This window comes from Pan troglodytes, chromosome 19 (genome assembly GCF_028858775.2).
Source record: "Pan troglodytes isolate AG18354 chromosome 19, NHGRI_mPanTro3-v2.0_pri, whole genome shotgun sequence".
NCBI classification, from domain to species: domain Eukaryota; kingdom Metazoa; phylum Chordata; class Mammalia; order Primates; family Hominidae; genus Pan; species Pan troglodytes.
This window is the reverse complement of record NC_072417.2, coordinates 54467356-54482535: the sequence shown is the minus strand read 5'-3', so window position 1 is coordinate 54482535 and position 15180 is coordinate 54467356. Positions and strand designations below refer to the sequence as shown.

Sequence of the window (15180 nt, the reverse complement as noted above, 5' to 3'; positions counted from 1 at the left end):
GTGCATGTGGAGGAGGAACTGTCAAACACTTATAAAACCAGGAACTGTCAAACACTTATAAAACCATCAGATCTCGTGAGCACTCACTATCACAAGAACAGCATGGGGGAAATGGACCCCATCACATCCCACCAAGTCCCTCCCTAGACACATGGGGATTATGGAGATTACAATTCGAGATGAGATTTGGGTGGGGACACAGAGCGAAACCGTATCAGTGAAGAATCTAAAGTAGTCAAACTCACAGAAGCAGAGAGTAGAGTGATGGCTGCCAGAGGTTGTGGGGAGGGCAAGTGGGGAGTTGTTCAGTGGGTACAGTTTCAGTCAAGCAAGATAAAAAAGTTCTAGAGGACAAAAAGATGGCAGCAATAGACATTGGAGAGTGGTAGAATGGGGAGGGGGGCAAAGGTTGAAAAACTACCTATTGGATACTATGCTCACCACCTGGATGATGGGATCAATTGTACCCCAAACCTCAGCATCCCACAATATACCCATGTAACAAACCTGCACATGTACCCTGAATCTGAAATAAAGTTGAAATTTTAGAAAAAGTTTCTGGAGATCTGCTGTACAACATTGTGCTTATAGTTAACCGTACTTAAAAATTTGTTAAGAGGGTAGTTTTCATGGTGTATTTGTTTTACCACCATTAAAAAAAAGCATTTCAGAATGCAGGTGAGAGTGATATTATTCAAGGAAAACCCTTGAAGAAAAACCCTCTGTTATTCTAAAAACACAAATGTTATCACAGGATTCCATTGCTTTGCATACCGTTTTGCTTCTTTCACTTACTGGTCATTCTCTATCTACCTTTTTGGTGGCTTCTCATGGAAAGTGTTACACAAGAGGCCAAGCACAGGGCTCTGGGGCCACATAGCCACCAACCAGCTGCACAACTCTGGGTTACTTCATCCTCTGTGCTTCATTTTCTTTATCTATAAAATGGCACTGATATAAATAGTACCTACCCCAGAGGATTGTTGGGGGGGATTAAATGAGTTCAATCTGGTCGGGTGTGGTGGCTCATGCCTGTAATCCCAGCACTTTGGGAGGCCGAGGCGGATGGATCACTTGAGGTCAGGAGTTCAAGAGCAGCCTGGCCAACATGGTAAAATCCCATCTCTACTAAAAAAATATAGAATTAGCTGGGTCTGGTGGTGCAGACCTGTAATCCCAGCTACTTGGGAGGCTGAGGCAGGAGAATTGCCTGAACCCAGGAGGTGGAGGTTGCAGTGGGCCAAGATGGTGCCATTGCACTCCAGCCAGGGCAACGAGCAAAACTCCGTCTCAAAAAAAAAAAAAAAAAAAAAAAAAAAAGAGTTAAATCCAGTTAGAACAATCAAAACATGGCCTGGTACATAGTAGACATTCAGTAGATTTTAGCTGTTTTCATTACCATAATTTATTTGATTGATTCTCTGTTAATACTGGCATTGATATTGATATAAGCATTAGGAAATGAATATCCTGGTACATCTGTCTGTGCACATGAGTGACGAGGGCCATTGTGAGGTTTTCCAAAGCATTCTTTCCCTTAGAGGTCCCACTCCACATCGCATTAAACACAATTCCATGTATCCATGTCTCACATAAATATAATGGTATACAGTTTTCAAAAGTACTTTTATATCTTGCTTTTGAAATGAGCTGAACAAAAGTGACAATATGGGGCATTCCTATCTCATTCATAATCTTGTGGGAAAGCATCCAATATTTCACCATTAAGTATGACGTATGATGTAGATACATAATAGAGACCCTTCATCAGATTAAGGAATTGCCCTTCTATTCCTAGTTTTCTAAGACTTTTCATTAAGAAAGGTATTAATCTTTACTGAACATATTTTCCTATCATCTACTAAGATGACTATACTTTTTATACCTTTGTTAATGTGGTAAATTAACTCTGGTTGGTTTCAGTAGTTAAAACCACCTTGCATTCCTCGAATAAACCCAATTTAACATGATCTTTTAAATGTATCTCTGAGGCCAGGCGCAGTGGCTCACACCTGTAATCCCAGCACTTTGGGAGGTCAAGGTGGGCAGATCACCTGAGGTCAGGAGTTCGAGACCAGCCTGACCCACATGGAGAAACCCCCGCCTCCACTAAAAATACAAAATTAGCCAGGCGTGGTGGCGCATGGCTGTAATCCCAGCTACTCGGGAGGCTGAGGCAGGACAATCACTTGAACTTGGGAGGCGGAGGTTGCGGTGAGCCAGGATCGTGCCATTGCACTCCAGCCTGGGCAACAAGAGTGAAACTCCGTCTCAAAAATAAATAAGTAAATAAATAAATAAATGTATCTCTGAATTAGGTTTTCCAAGATTTTGTTCTGGATTTTTGCATGGAGGTTCATGAGAGACACTGACCTTTTAATTTTCCTGTCTTTTAATGTCCTTGCAAGAATTAGGTATCGAAGATACACTGGCCTCTTAAATGATCTAAGAAAGTTTACCTTTTTTTCTAGTCTTTTTCTAGTCTCTGTATGAATATATATAAGATTGGTGTTATTTCTCCTTAAATGTTTGGGAGATTTCATGATGAAACCATCTGGGCCTCCTGGCATTTCCTTTGAGAAAATTATTTAAATTACAGACTATCAGGATTTCCTACTACTATTTATGTCAGTTTAGTAAGTGATGTTTTTCTAAGATTTTGACCATCTCATCAACATTTTCTAATTTACAGAGTAGTACTATACAGAGCACTAATCTGTAATCTCCTCATCACTGTTTTCATAATTATGGGATCTTTAGTGATACACCCCTTTAAAAATTAATGATATAGCTAATTTATGCCTTTTCTTTATATCAGCCTTGTCAGAGGTTCATCAATTTTAATAATCTTTTAAAAGAACAAACTTCATGTAGAACTTTTTAAGATAATCTTTTCATCACAAGTACACTGGTAAAAAAGAAATCTGTTTTTGTTGTACTGAAAGCATCTTCCTTTTGTGTTCACTTTTGAAGGGTATTTTCACCAAGTACGGTATTCTAGGAAAGCAGGCATTCCTTCTGCATTTTGCAGACGCCACTGCATTGTCTTCTGGCTTCCATCATTTTTGTTGAGAAGGCAGATGTCAGTTTTAGCTCTTGCTCCTTTGATATTAAGGTTTCTTTTTTCCCTTTGAGTGCTTTTACGATGCTTTCTCTTTCATTACTAGCAGTTTTAGCCTAATGTGTCTAGGTGGTTTTCTTTGCGCTTACTTTGCTTTCGGTTCATGTTGTTCTTGAATCTAGGGCTTAACATCTGTTTAGTTTTCAAAATTCTTGGCCATTATCTCTTCCAATACTGCTTCTGCCCTATCTGTCTTGTTTTTCTTGTTTTCCCTTTTGGGGACTCCAATTACACATTAGATCTTTTCACCCCATCCCATATAGCTCTTCACCCCATCCCATATAGCTCTTATGTCCTTTTCTCTATTTCCTATTCTTTGTTTTCTCTGCGCTTCAGTTCAGATATTTCTATCAACTTGTCTTTAGTTCCTTAAGCCTCTCTGAAAATGTTTAATCTACAGGTAAACCTTGTTGAGTCTTAAATTTAGGCATTTTATTTTTAAGTTACAACATTTCTAATGGATTCTTTTTTATAGATTGTGGTTTTCTGCTGAAATTATCCACCTTGTTACTTATTTTCTTTACTGGATTAATCTCAGTTGTTTTAAAGTCCGTGTCTAATATCTGGATCTCCTGTGTCTGTTTCTGTTGCCTAGTTTTCTCTTGTTTTTTTCATCATTTGGTATTATCTATTTGTATACTTAGTATTTTTAAAATTGACTATGACACCATATATTTTTTTAATGTGGCTATAAGTTGAGGTTCTGGATGATGTAATCTTCCTTCAAAGAGTATTTATTTCTGAGTCCAGAAGTCAGTTAAGATAGGGAAAGATCACTTAAATTCAAACCCATGTTTCTATGGGTTTTAAGACTGAACAAATAAAAGACTTCTTTAAGATGTTAAGGAAGAATATTTTCATAATCTAATAGCTAGAAAGGTCTTTTTAAGGCAGGAAACAAAACACTTAAAATCATAAAGGAAAGCACTGAATACAAGATGCAACATTTTTCTTCAGTAAAATATAACTCCAAAGAAAGTTCAAAGATGAAGAAAATAATAGCATTACATATAAAAAAGTTAAAAAGCACAATATATCAAGATTTCTTACAAATAGGAAAAAGACTAATACCTCAAAATAAATACAGGCAAAGTATGTAAGTTTTCATTCACACATATAAAAGATAGATAAACGGTCTGTAAACATATGAAGTGCTCAACCTTACTGAAGGACAAAGTAAATCAAGTTATTATTGTTCATTTACTTAATCTTTAAAATTTATAGAGTGTGAAAATTCTGGGAAAACGGTACCTTGCATGCTATGAGTGGGAGGGTAAACTGAGGGCAACGTGTCTATCAAGTTTTTCAACGTGCCAAGACAGGTCAAATACACTTCCTTTTCTAGGACTCCATTTTCCTTTTCTAGGAATCAATGTGTGGAAGATCTCAGGACAGGCTCACTTGATTCCATCCTCGTCTCTTTGAAGGGTGACTTACTGACTTATATGAGACTGGAAAGCTAAGGGGTGTATTTGCCAAAGTCCTTAAAGCTTGGCTCATTAAGTGGCCTAGTTTCTGTCAAACAGGCCCCTTCTCAGAGGATGTGGAAGGTACAGGGAGTAGAAGGCTGCCCTTCTGCAGCTTCTCCTGGCAAACATGGCTGGGAAGGCATTTGCTGTTCTGTGGCAGGGAAGTGGAGATTCTTAGGTCTGTTCCATCATCTTCTGGGCAGTATGAGGCAGGCACAGAGCATGGTGTGCTGGCATGGACTGCACCTGTGGCTGTGTGGTCCCAAGGCTGATCCTAGATCTTGGCAGCAGTGGTGGACCTGGGCATGTACCTACAGAAAGACTTCCTGATTCTGGCAGGAACAGAAGCTCCTTTACTGGACCAGCATTGAGATGCTCTGGGAACCCTTCCTGGAAGCTCAGTGGACAGAGCCTACTGCCTTCTCCAGCCCTTCCAGTACCAAATGCCCTGGATTAAATCCCTTTCTGCTTAACTACAGTGATCTCTCATATTTGCAAATGAATCTTGATCCACCCTTATGCAGAAATAGCCCCTTTAGTGGTCAAAAAATTGCATAAGGATCTTCACTTTATTGTTTACCCCAAGTAACCTAAAATCTATCAGTAGAAGTATGGCTATATAAATTGATGTGTATTATATAACCTTTACAAAAAGGAATCATTTCTCCAAATGTTGCAATGTAAAGATGTCTCAGACATATTCCTTTATTCATTCAACAAATATTTGTTGAGCTTCTATCATGATGTGACCATGTTTCACTCCCTGTTACCGACAAAAGATGTGTTAGCAAGCAAAATAAACAAAAATCTCGGTCCTCACGGAGCTCACATTCCAATGATAAAGCGAAATGAGTAAGTGTTGGACTAATGTGTAGTATAACCCAATTTACACAACACACACCCTCTCTCTACACACACAGACACAGACACACACACACATATGTATAAAGAAAAACATCTAGAGGGATATACAACAAACCATAAGCAGTGGTTATTCCTGGGGCTCATCTACCTGGCAGGAGAGACAGCAGCTGCTGGGGAGGTCCTCATTGGTATTTCGCTTAGGGGGCTTCTAAGGGCCTTATGGACAGAAGTATTCTGTCCAGTTCCATCTGCCAAGAAAAGAGATGGGAACATTTACATGTTGTTCCAGTTCAAAATAGCAAATAATACTTTTTGATTTACCTCTTTGGTGACTTGAGAAGTATTCCATGGTGTTTAGTGTGATATTTATTATTCTTTTCTCCTCTGGACTAGAGCTGAATTGGAGAAATGAGAGGGGAGGAGGAGTTAGCTGAGTGGAGGCCAGTCCTAGATGTAGGACAACCGAGTAAAACGAGTATGTTTAAATAATGAGGTGCCTAGGGGAGGAAGGAACAGGAAAGTTCTTGCACAAACTGTGACTGTTAATTCATTTCCCATTTTCACTGACTCACTCACTGGGCTTTCATGTCTTTCAATACGTGTAGTTTAATCTTCATTTAATTTAATTGCAAACTATTTTAGCAGAGATAATAACCGGGTACATTCTAGGATTAATTTTTACTACAGCCTTTTTTTTTTTTTTTTTTTTTTTTTGAGACAGAGTGTTGCTCTGTTGCCCAGGCTGGAGTGAAGTGGGGCGATCTCGGCTCACTGCAAGTTCCACCTCCCGGTTCATGCCATCCTCCTGCCTCAGCCTCCTGAGCAGCTGGGACTACAGGCACCCACCGCCATGCCCAGCTAATTTTTTGTATTTTTAGCAGAGACGGGGTTTCACCATGTTAGCCAGGATGGTCTCAATCTCCTGACCTCGTGATCTGCCCGCCTCGGCCTCCCAAAGTGCTGGGATTACAGGCGTGAGCCACCGCGCCCAGCCTACTAGAGTCTTTCAATACAATGGCATGTTCATTGCAGTCCAGGAAGAAAGATACTGTTACAGTGGACAGATGCATATTGTTTCTTCTATTTGCTATCTTTATGTGTACAGTATATGTATGAAGTATAGCTATGCATCTTTCTCATACATGAAGATAAACATGACTAAAGGGGTATTGTGAGTCTATCAGAAAATTCCAGGAATCCTGGGAGCACACCAAGATCAGAAGTGACAGATCAACACAGGTGCTCACATACAAGACCAGGTAGAAAAATGTCTAGCAGGCTGCAAGATGGGGATGGCCAAGGGTGCCTACAAAAGGGTCAGGTGCACAGTTGTGACGCCTGGTTTCCTTGGAGATGAAGCCTCTGGCTGACCGTGCTATTTCTCATGAAATAAGAAAATGGCAAAGAGTAGTGACCTGAATTTAATGGCTATGAGAGGCAGAAAAGAAATGAGGCAAGGTAGGAACTGGAGAGGAGGAAGAGGTAGAGAGGAAGAGGCTGCTTTTGTGTTACTCATGAGTCAGGCTCTCCATCAGTGCCTCCCCGGAGCCTGGGCCAGGCTCCTGCCTGCAGCAGCTCCATGTGGTAGTACCTGGAAAGTGCCCTTGTGGTTGTAACAATGTGGGGCCAGGGTACAGTCAAGAAACGTTTGATATGCCGGGCCAAAGTCTGAATGTGGAACTTTGCTTATAGAAAAAAATGATTAAATACCAGGGCATCCCAAGTCAAATGACTTGATGAGTGACTTATGGTGGTCATGGGCTCTGAGGGCGTTGGAGATGTTCTGTTAACACACACACCAGGCCACTGGCCAGCAGCATCGACCTTGGGGGACTCTGGCTCTTCATCCACAGGTCTGCATGGCAAAGGTCAAATCAGACTGAAAAGGTGGAGGACGTCCCCATGGGAGAAAAAGACACAGAGGAAAACAGAGCTGATGTGGAGAAAATAAACAAAGCCGGAAGGGAAATTCTAAATTTAACATCCTATTTTCTCTACCAGCTTTGCATCAGGAAATAATGTAGGCATTGCTCTTGATTTTTTAAAAAGCTGTTTCTTGAGAAACGGTCAAAAATGATATTTTTATATGTAGAATGACTTGACATTAGCTCTAATTAAGAAGTCTGTATGCTGCAAATTGTGAAAAAATGCAAATGTTACTGATCATAAACATTTTGCTTATTGTCAATGGTGAATGCAGTGGATTGGCTTGTTGGCAAATGCTCCAAACCCCACGTGGCACACAGAGGCTGGAAAGATGAAATCTCAGAGCTCTCCTGCAGCTGGGATTTTGGGCGTGATTTAAGTTCCATCATCAGAAAGACTTGAGCGAGACCCGGAGTGGCACCTGAGTCAGGGGGAGAGAGGCAGGGCACAGGGCGTTCACTATGTGCACAGAGACTGTAGCAGAGACAAGATGCTTCTGGTGCTGGTAACTGTGGTGGCAGCTTTCCAACTGGGTGGGCAGCTTTCTGAAGTTAAGGCTCCTGTCCTGGTGGAGGGAGCAGGTTCCCTGGTGGTCCAATTCTGTGTGGAGACTTTGGGAGCTGCTCCTGGAAGCTCAGCCCTCCCAACAATTCTGCAAGCCATTTAACGCTTTTCCGTCTAAGCCAACGAGAGTGCAATCCATTATACACAACAGAATCCTGACTCAGACATTCTGTCTTCTAAGCCTAAGAGTCGTAACACAACTCTAAAATAACACTGCAATTCTGCATGAGCTGAAGCTCCTGCTCTCACCCAAATTCCCTGGTGTGTTCTTTGTGAGGTTTCTAAGTGTAAGCACAGACTCATAGAAAGTCTTTTATGATAGATCATTGACCCAATCCTCAATCCTCTCATGTATGGCTCCCTTATCTAGGGGACTTTTGCATGTCATGTGATCTCCCTGTGAATGAGCCAAGACAAGGACTCCCAGCCTTCTGACTGCTAAATCATTGCTCTCTTCATTACATCATATTGTCACAGCTGTTTTGCAAGATGACTAATTTATGAGAATAGTTCAAACAACGTATCTGGAAGTAGATTTTTAAAAAGGTCAGTGGAAGTTTAAAATATTTATTTACTGATTGTTTTGAAGTTAATCTAGCTACTCATAAGCTTCTGTGGTTGAATTTATGGTGTACTTAATTCTCTAAGCTTTCCTCTGTTGCTCTGTAAACATGAATAGAATACATTTCACAGAAACAGAACTTAAAACAGTTAACCCACACTGTCTTACACTCTTGACTTCACAGCCCCTGCTTCTGAGTGGAAAAAAAAATCAGTAAACTGAAAACTTCATTGGAAGAAACCATTAGGAACTTAACAAATTGTAAGGGGTTGGGTTTTTAAATAATTTTTAAAGGTTTACTGACAGGAACTGGTTTTCACATTTTCCCCTTTATGTTACACAGAATAAAATCAGGTTGGCAAATATGCAGAAACAGAATGAAATCAGGTTAGGTCTGAGGAGAAAAAAATCTCTGTCTGTGCCAGCCATTCTCAGGAAGGTCATCAAGACACAAAATGGGCCACCTTCTTATCAGTCCATTTAAATGACTTGGTCCCAAAGGCCTCCAAGGACAATCATTTTAAATAACTCATGTTCATTTTCTTCTTTGATAATTTAATGAGAACAAAATAGAGAAGCCTACATTCTGCTGAGGTATTCCTTTCAGTTATCTAAGTTTCTCTGCAATTCAAAATATTGAATGATAAATAGACTCATTCAGAGTGTATAAGAAAAAAGCAAGGCCACAAGAATTAATTTCCAGTACCCCTGTCTTTGGGCATCCTAAAATGTTATTTCAAATGCTCAGTCTGCTTGGCTAGAACAATACGAGTCAGTATGAGAAAGCCCTGCATCATTTAAGCAGATTAGAGAAATACTCACTAAATACTCACCATGTTATATAATTGTGTGTGTGTGTGTGTGTGTGTGTGTGTGTGTATGTGTATGTGTAGGTGTAGGTGTATGTGTGTAGGAGGCATTCACAAAACAAAGCCTGAACTGAATAACCAAAGAAAATCGTTATTAAGAATGCTATTGGTGGCTGGGCATGGTGGCTCATGTCTGTAATCCCAGCACTTTGGGAGGCCGAGGCGGGTGGATCACTTGAGGTTAGGAGTTCGAGACTAGCCTGACCAACAGAATAAAACCCCGTCTCTACTAAAAATACAAAAATTAGCCCGGTGTGAGTGGTGGCACACATCTGTAATCCCAGCTACCTGGAAAGCTGAAGCAGGAGAATCACGTGAACCCGGAAGGCAGAGGTTGCAGTGAGTGGAGATTACTCCCACTCCAGCCTGGGTGACTGAGCAAGACTCTGTCTCAAAATAAAAAATAAAAATAAAAATAAAAATAAAAAAAGAATACTATTAGTGTCCAGGCCTGGTGGCTCACACCTGTAATCCCAGCACTTTGGGAGGCCGAGGTGGATCACTCAGGCTGGAGTGTAGTGGCAACACCTCGGCTCACTGCAGCCTCAATCTCCCAGGCTCAAGTGATTCTCCCACTTCAGCCTCCAGAGTAGCTGGGACTAGAGATGTACACCACCACACTTGGCTAATTTTCTTTTTTTTTTTAAGAGATGAGTTTTCACCACGTTGCCCAGGATGTTCTTGAACTCCTGGACTCAAGCGATACGTCTGCCTCAGCTTCCCAAAGTGCTGGGATTACATGCATGAGCCACTGAGTTTGGCTCTTTCTTTAGTTACATCACTGATGAAATAGTTGCTTTGTGTTTAGGGGCTACATTTAACACAACAAAATGAAGCATGTGTTCTGTTTGTCCCCAGCATATAAAACTATGTTAATAACAGAAAATTTCACTGAAACAAATATACATACATAATATGGTTTGGTTCTGTGTCCCCACCCAAATCTCATGTTGAATTGTAATTCCCATTGTTGGAGGTGGGGCCCAGTGAGAGGTGATTGGCTCATGGGGGCAGTTTCTAACGGTTTAGAACCGTCCTCCTAGTGCTGTCTTGCGATAAGAGTTCTCAAGGGATCTGGTTGTTTGAAAGTATGTAGCACCTCCTGCTTCATTCACTCTCTCTCCTGCCAGCCATGTGAATATGTACCTGCATCCCCTTCACCTTCCACCATGATTGTAAGTTTCCTGATGCCTCCCCAGCCATGCTTCCTGTGTGACCTGTAGAACTGTGAGTCAATTAAACCTTTTTTTTTTTTTTTTGAGATGGAGTCTTGGCTCTGTTGCCCAGGCTGGGGTGCAATGGAGTGATCTCGGCTCACTGTAAGCTCTGCCTCCCAGGTTCATGCCATTCTCCTGCCTCAGCCTCCTGAGTAGCTGGGACTACAGGCACCCACCACCATGCCCGGCCAATATTTTTGTATTTTTAGCAGAGACGGAGTTTCACCGTGTTAGCCAGGATGATCTCGATCTCTTGACCTTGTGATCTGCCTGCCTCAGCCTCCCAAAGTGCTGGAATTACAAGTGTGAGTCACTGTGCCTGGCAATTAAACCTTTTTTCTTTATAAAATACCCAGTCTCAGGTAATTCAATTTTTTTTTTTTTTTTTTTTTTTTTTTTTTTTTTTTTTTTTGAGACTAAGTCTTGCTCTGTCTCCCAGGCTGGAATACAGTGGGGCAATCTCAGCTCACTGCAACCTCTGCCTCCCAGATTCCAGCGATTCTCCTGCCTCAGCCTCCCAAGTAGCTGGGATTACAGGTGCATGCCATCATGCCTGGCTAATTTTTGTATGTTTAGTAGAGATGGGGTTTTGTCATGTTTGCCAGGCTGGTCTTGAATTCCTGACATCAAGTGATTCTCCTGCCTTGGCCTCCCAAAGTGCTGGAATTACAGGCATGAGCCACTGTGCCCAGCCTCAAAGTAGTTCTTTATAGCAAAGTGAGAACAAACTAATACAGTATAACTCCACTGTATATGACAGGCACAGTACCATGTGTCTTAAAAATGTTATCTAATTTAATTTTCCATAAAACCTCCACACATTATCTCTTATTTTAGAGGAAAATTTGATGATGGTCACATGGTTCATGAATGGTAAATCTGGGATGCAAATCCAGCTCTGGCCAGGCCTTTCTCAAATTTTCTGTTGTGCACAAGTGTTCTATGAGAGGTATACAAGGTTCCAAAAATAATGCTGATGGTATTTCTTCTTAAAATATAATAATATTTAAGAAAAAACATTCCCAATATTTCTTTCAACATTCCTATTTTTGTACAATAATCTGTTCTTACAAGGTGGCAACCCATACCTGTGAATAACATTTGGAGGCCAGACTTTCTGATGGTGCGTCACACACAGCAGGTGACACGCACGCACCCTATAAGCAGGCAGCGTCTCCACAGAGCACAACAAGGCGCACGGCCCTCCTCACCGAATGTTGGTCTGCCTTCTACGTCTTACCTTGTCATTTAAGACCACATACATATATGTCTGTAATTATTTCCCTTTAAAACTTTTATTTAACCTCTCTAATTTGTTGCTTTCTTTGTTATATTAGAGAACAGAGTCTTCAACTGTCAGTGATTGTCTATAGCTTTTACTTCCTCAAGACACCACTTTATGTTGTTTATTCTGATCCAGGCACAGGTGAGCTCCTATACAAGATTTTTTTTTTAATGTTTAGTAGAAACAGGGTTTTGCCATGTTGGCCAGGCTGGTCTTGAACTCATCACATTAAGTGATTCATCCACCTTGGCCTCCCAAAATGCTGGGATTACAGGCGTGAGCCACCATGCCCAGCCCATGATGATTTTTTAAGTATTCAAGGGTAACTCCATTTGGGAAGCGTTGCATGGCACCACTGCTACCTTCACAACTGGCAGATTAATATTTGTGAAGAGGGCAGGTTGTGCCAACCACATGCTCATGCCTGCTGGGATCTTTCCTGAACACCTGGATGAAGCCCAGCCCCAGGCCTTTCGATTGATCTCCCATGAGTCCCCTCTACCTGTCTAGTTTTTGGACTATACACCCAGCCACCTGAAGTTTTTTTTCTTTTATGTCCTGCCTCTGTGCCTTTGCTCATTCTATGCCCTTGCCTGGAGCGTAATTTTCTCTAAATACTTATTATTGTTTTACACAAAACGAATCTAAGAGAAGTTTGTCCCTCTATTGTGAGACAGAAATTATGAAGTACTCTCTCTCCAGATGTCAAAACAGTATCTTCTGAATTTCACTTTCAAATTTCAATATAAGCATATTCAACAATAAAATCAAACAGGATAAGATGGCAATTTGAACATAAGCATCTTCATCTACAAATCTGAACAAAAAGAATCAAAGAAACAGTAAAAATCTTGTAGTCAGGTATCATCTACAAGCCTACATTTTGAAGAATTTCTGCTAATAGAGAGTATGTGGTGGGGGGGAAATTAAAATAAAATACCAAGAGCTTTCCCCCAAATCCCTTCCAAAGAAAATGGAGATAAGGGAAACCCTCCACTAATGTCCCCCACCCTAGAAGGCCAGGGCTGGTGAGGAGCACAAGAAGCCCAGAGAGATGCAGGGCGTTCTGGCAAAGGATCAGGAACAAGAGGAATTTACATCTGAGGAGGCCAAGGTTGGTTTACCCCAGACACAAAGGACAGTAGTGACAAGGGACAGGGCAGGAAAAGCCATGGTGTGCATCTAAAATGGACGAGGGGCATGCAAATGTAGACCCAGAGAGTTGGCTCTGTATTCCAGGCTCACCAAGCAGAGAACAAACTGGGCACAGGTGAATTTCCCCGTTAGGCACTCACCCTTTTCTACTCTACCTGAGCGTCTGTACCTTTCAATATGTAATATATATGCACCTTCAAGAACCTTCCAACACGTTTCAGTCATAAGAAGATCCTAAGCACTGTCAGGTAAAGGCAGTGGAACTGAGCAGGATCCAGACACTGACCTGGGCCAAACGTCAGGCCCTGCCACACCTGGATCTGCTTCAGCAAGAGAAGGTGATGAACAAAATAATGCCCTGCTTGATGCAAATATTTCTTTTTTAAATTTTTATTATTATTTTGTGTGTGTGTGTGTGATACAGTCTAACTCTGTCGCCCAGGCTGGAGTGCAGTGGCACAATCTCAGCTCACTGCAACCTCCACCTGGGTTCAAGAGATTCTCCAGCCTCAGCCTCCCAAGTAGCTGGGATTACAGGCACGTGCCACTACGCCCAGGTATTTTTTGTATTTTTTTAAGTAGAGACGGGGTTTCACCATTTTGGCCAGGCTGGTCTTGAACTCCTGACCTCAGGTGATTCACCCACCTAGGCCTCCCAGAGTGCTGGGATTACAGGCATGAGCCATGATGCCCAGCCGATGCCAATATTTCATAATACAAAGTGAAGGGGAAACTGCACTCAAGAGAGGACCAACGTTTGTAAATTCATGACCAGAAACAATTTGACACTGATAGTATCTACCTTAAAATTCAATAAAATAAGAAGACATAAATTAAAGATGACAATTTAAAATGAAAGGTGAGTTAAAAATAATATAAGCAATCTAATAACTCATTAATATTTTAAAGCAGATCTAACTCAAAAGAAAAAGAAATGGGGGCATACTTAGGGCAGTTCTCTCCGAATGCAGACGAAATGAATCATGTAAAGGTGAGATTTCAATTCAGTGGACAAAGGATGGTTCTGGTAATAGTGCTGGCATGACCAGCTATCTAACCGGGAGAGAAAGATGCACAGCTCACATCAGATTAAATAAAGAAAGGTGGATCAAACGCCTGTGTGTGTGTGTGTGTGTGTGTGTGTGTGTGTGTATGTATCTGTGTGTGTCTGTGTGTGCACGTGCATAAAACAGAGAATGAAACTTAATAGTTTATTTGTAACAAATAAGATTGGAGAGGGAAAACCTTCAAACAAACAAAAAGAAATAACAAAACACTAACAGTTAACATTATATAAAAATATAAACTTTTCTATGATACGGATGTTAAAGCCAAAGGCCTGTAGTGCACTGGGGATAAAAACACATCTTTGGGCAAGCACAGTGATTCACAATTATAATTCCAGTGATTTGGGAGACTAAGGTGGGAGGATCACTCAAGCCCCGGAGCTGAAGACCAGCCTCGGCAATAAAGTGACACCCCATCTGGACAAAAATTCGAATTAGGAAGGCATGGTGGTGTTCGCCTGTAGTCCCCGCTATTTGGGAGGCTTGAGTAGGAGGATCATTTGCGCCTGGGAGGTCAAGGCTTCAGTGAGCTGTGATCGTGCCAGTGCACTCCAGCCTGGGTGACAAAGCAAGACCCTGTCTCAAAACAACAACAACAAAAAACAACCCCCCCAAAACAAAACGAAACAAAAAAACCCCGACATCCCTAATAAAATACTGACTTATAAACTGATGAGAAAGAAACAATCAGCTCAGTGAAAAAATAGGCAAAAGTGCTAAACTAGCAACTCTAGAAGAGAAAGTGCAATTGGTTAGTACACATAAAAATACGCTCAGAGAAATACAAATTAAAATCTAATAAGATAGTATTTTTCACTTATCCTATTGGCAAAAATAAGATCAACACTTTCTGTGGCTGCTCAGACTATGCAGAGATGGGCACGTTCATCAAGAGTGAAATGTCGGCCAGGTGCGGTGGCTCACGCCTGTAATCCCAGCACTTTGGGAGGCCAAGGCAGGCCGATCACGAGGTCAGGAGATCGAGACCATCCTGGCTAATACGGTGAAACCCCGTCTCTACTAAAAAATACAAAAAATTAGCCGGGCGTGGTGGCGGGCGCCTGTAGTTCCAGCTACTCGG

At 41.4% G+C, this 15180-nt stretch overlaps 1 protein-coding gene across 12 annotated transcripts in view; it reads right to left on the bottom strand.

Annotated features, from left to right (window-relative positions):
• LOC112206052 (ribosomal protein S6 kinase beta-1) overlaps positions 1-15180 on the bottom strand; it is a 107322-nt gene that overhangs the window by 66736 nt on the left and 25406 nt on the right. For 10 of the 12 annotated variants that reach the window (XR_010153016.1, XR_010153014.1, XR_010153012.1 and 7 more), the window contains exons 2-3: positions 5776-5849; positions 5603-5702 (exon numbers count right to left, since the gene is read on the bottom strand). The gene's annotated coding sequence lies outside the window, so the exon portion shown is untranslated. The remainder of the gene's footprint in view (positions 1-5602; positions 5703-5775; positions 5850-15180) is intronic. The other 2 variants (XR_010153013.1, XR_010153011.1) reach the window with 1 other exon arrangement.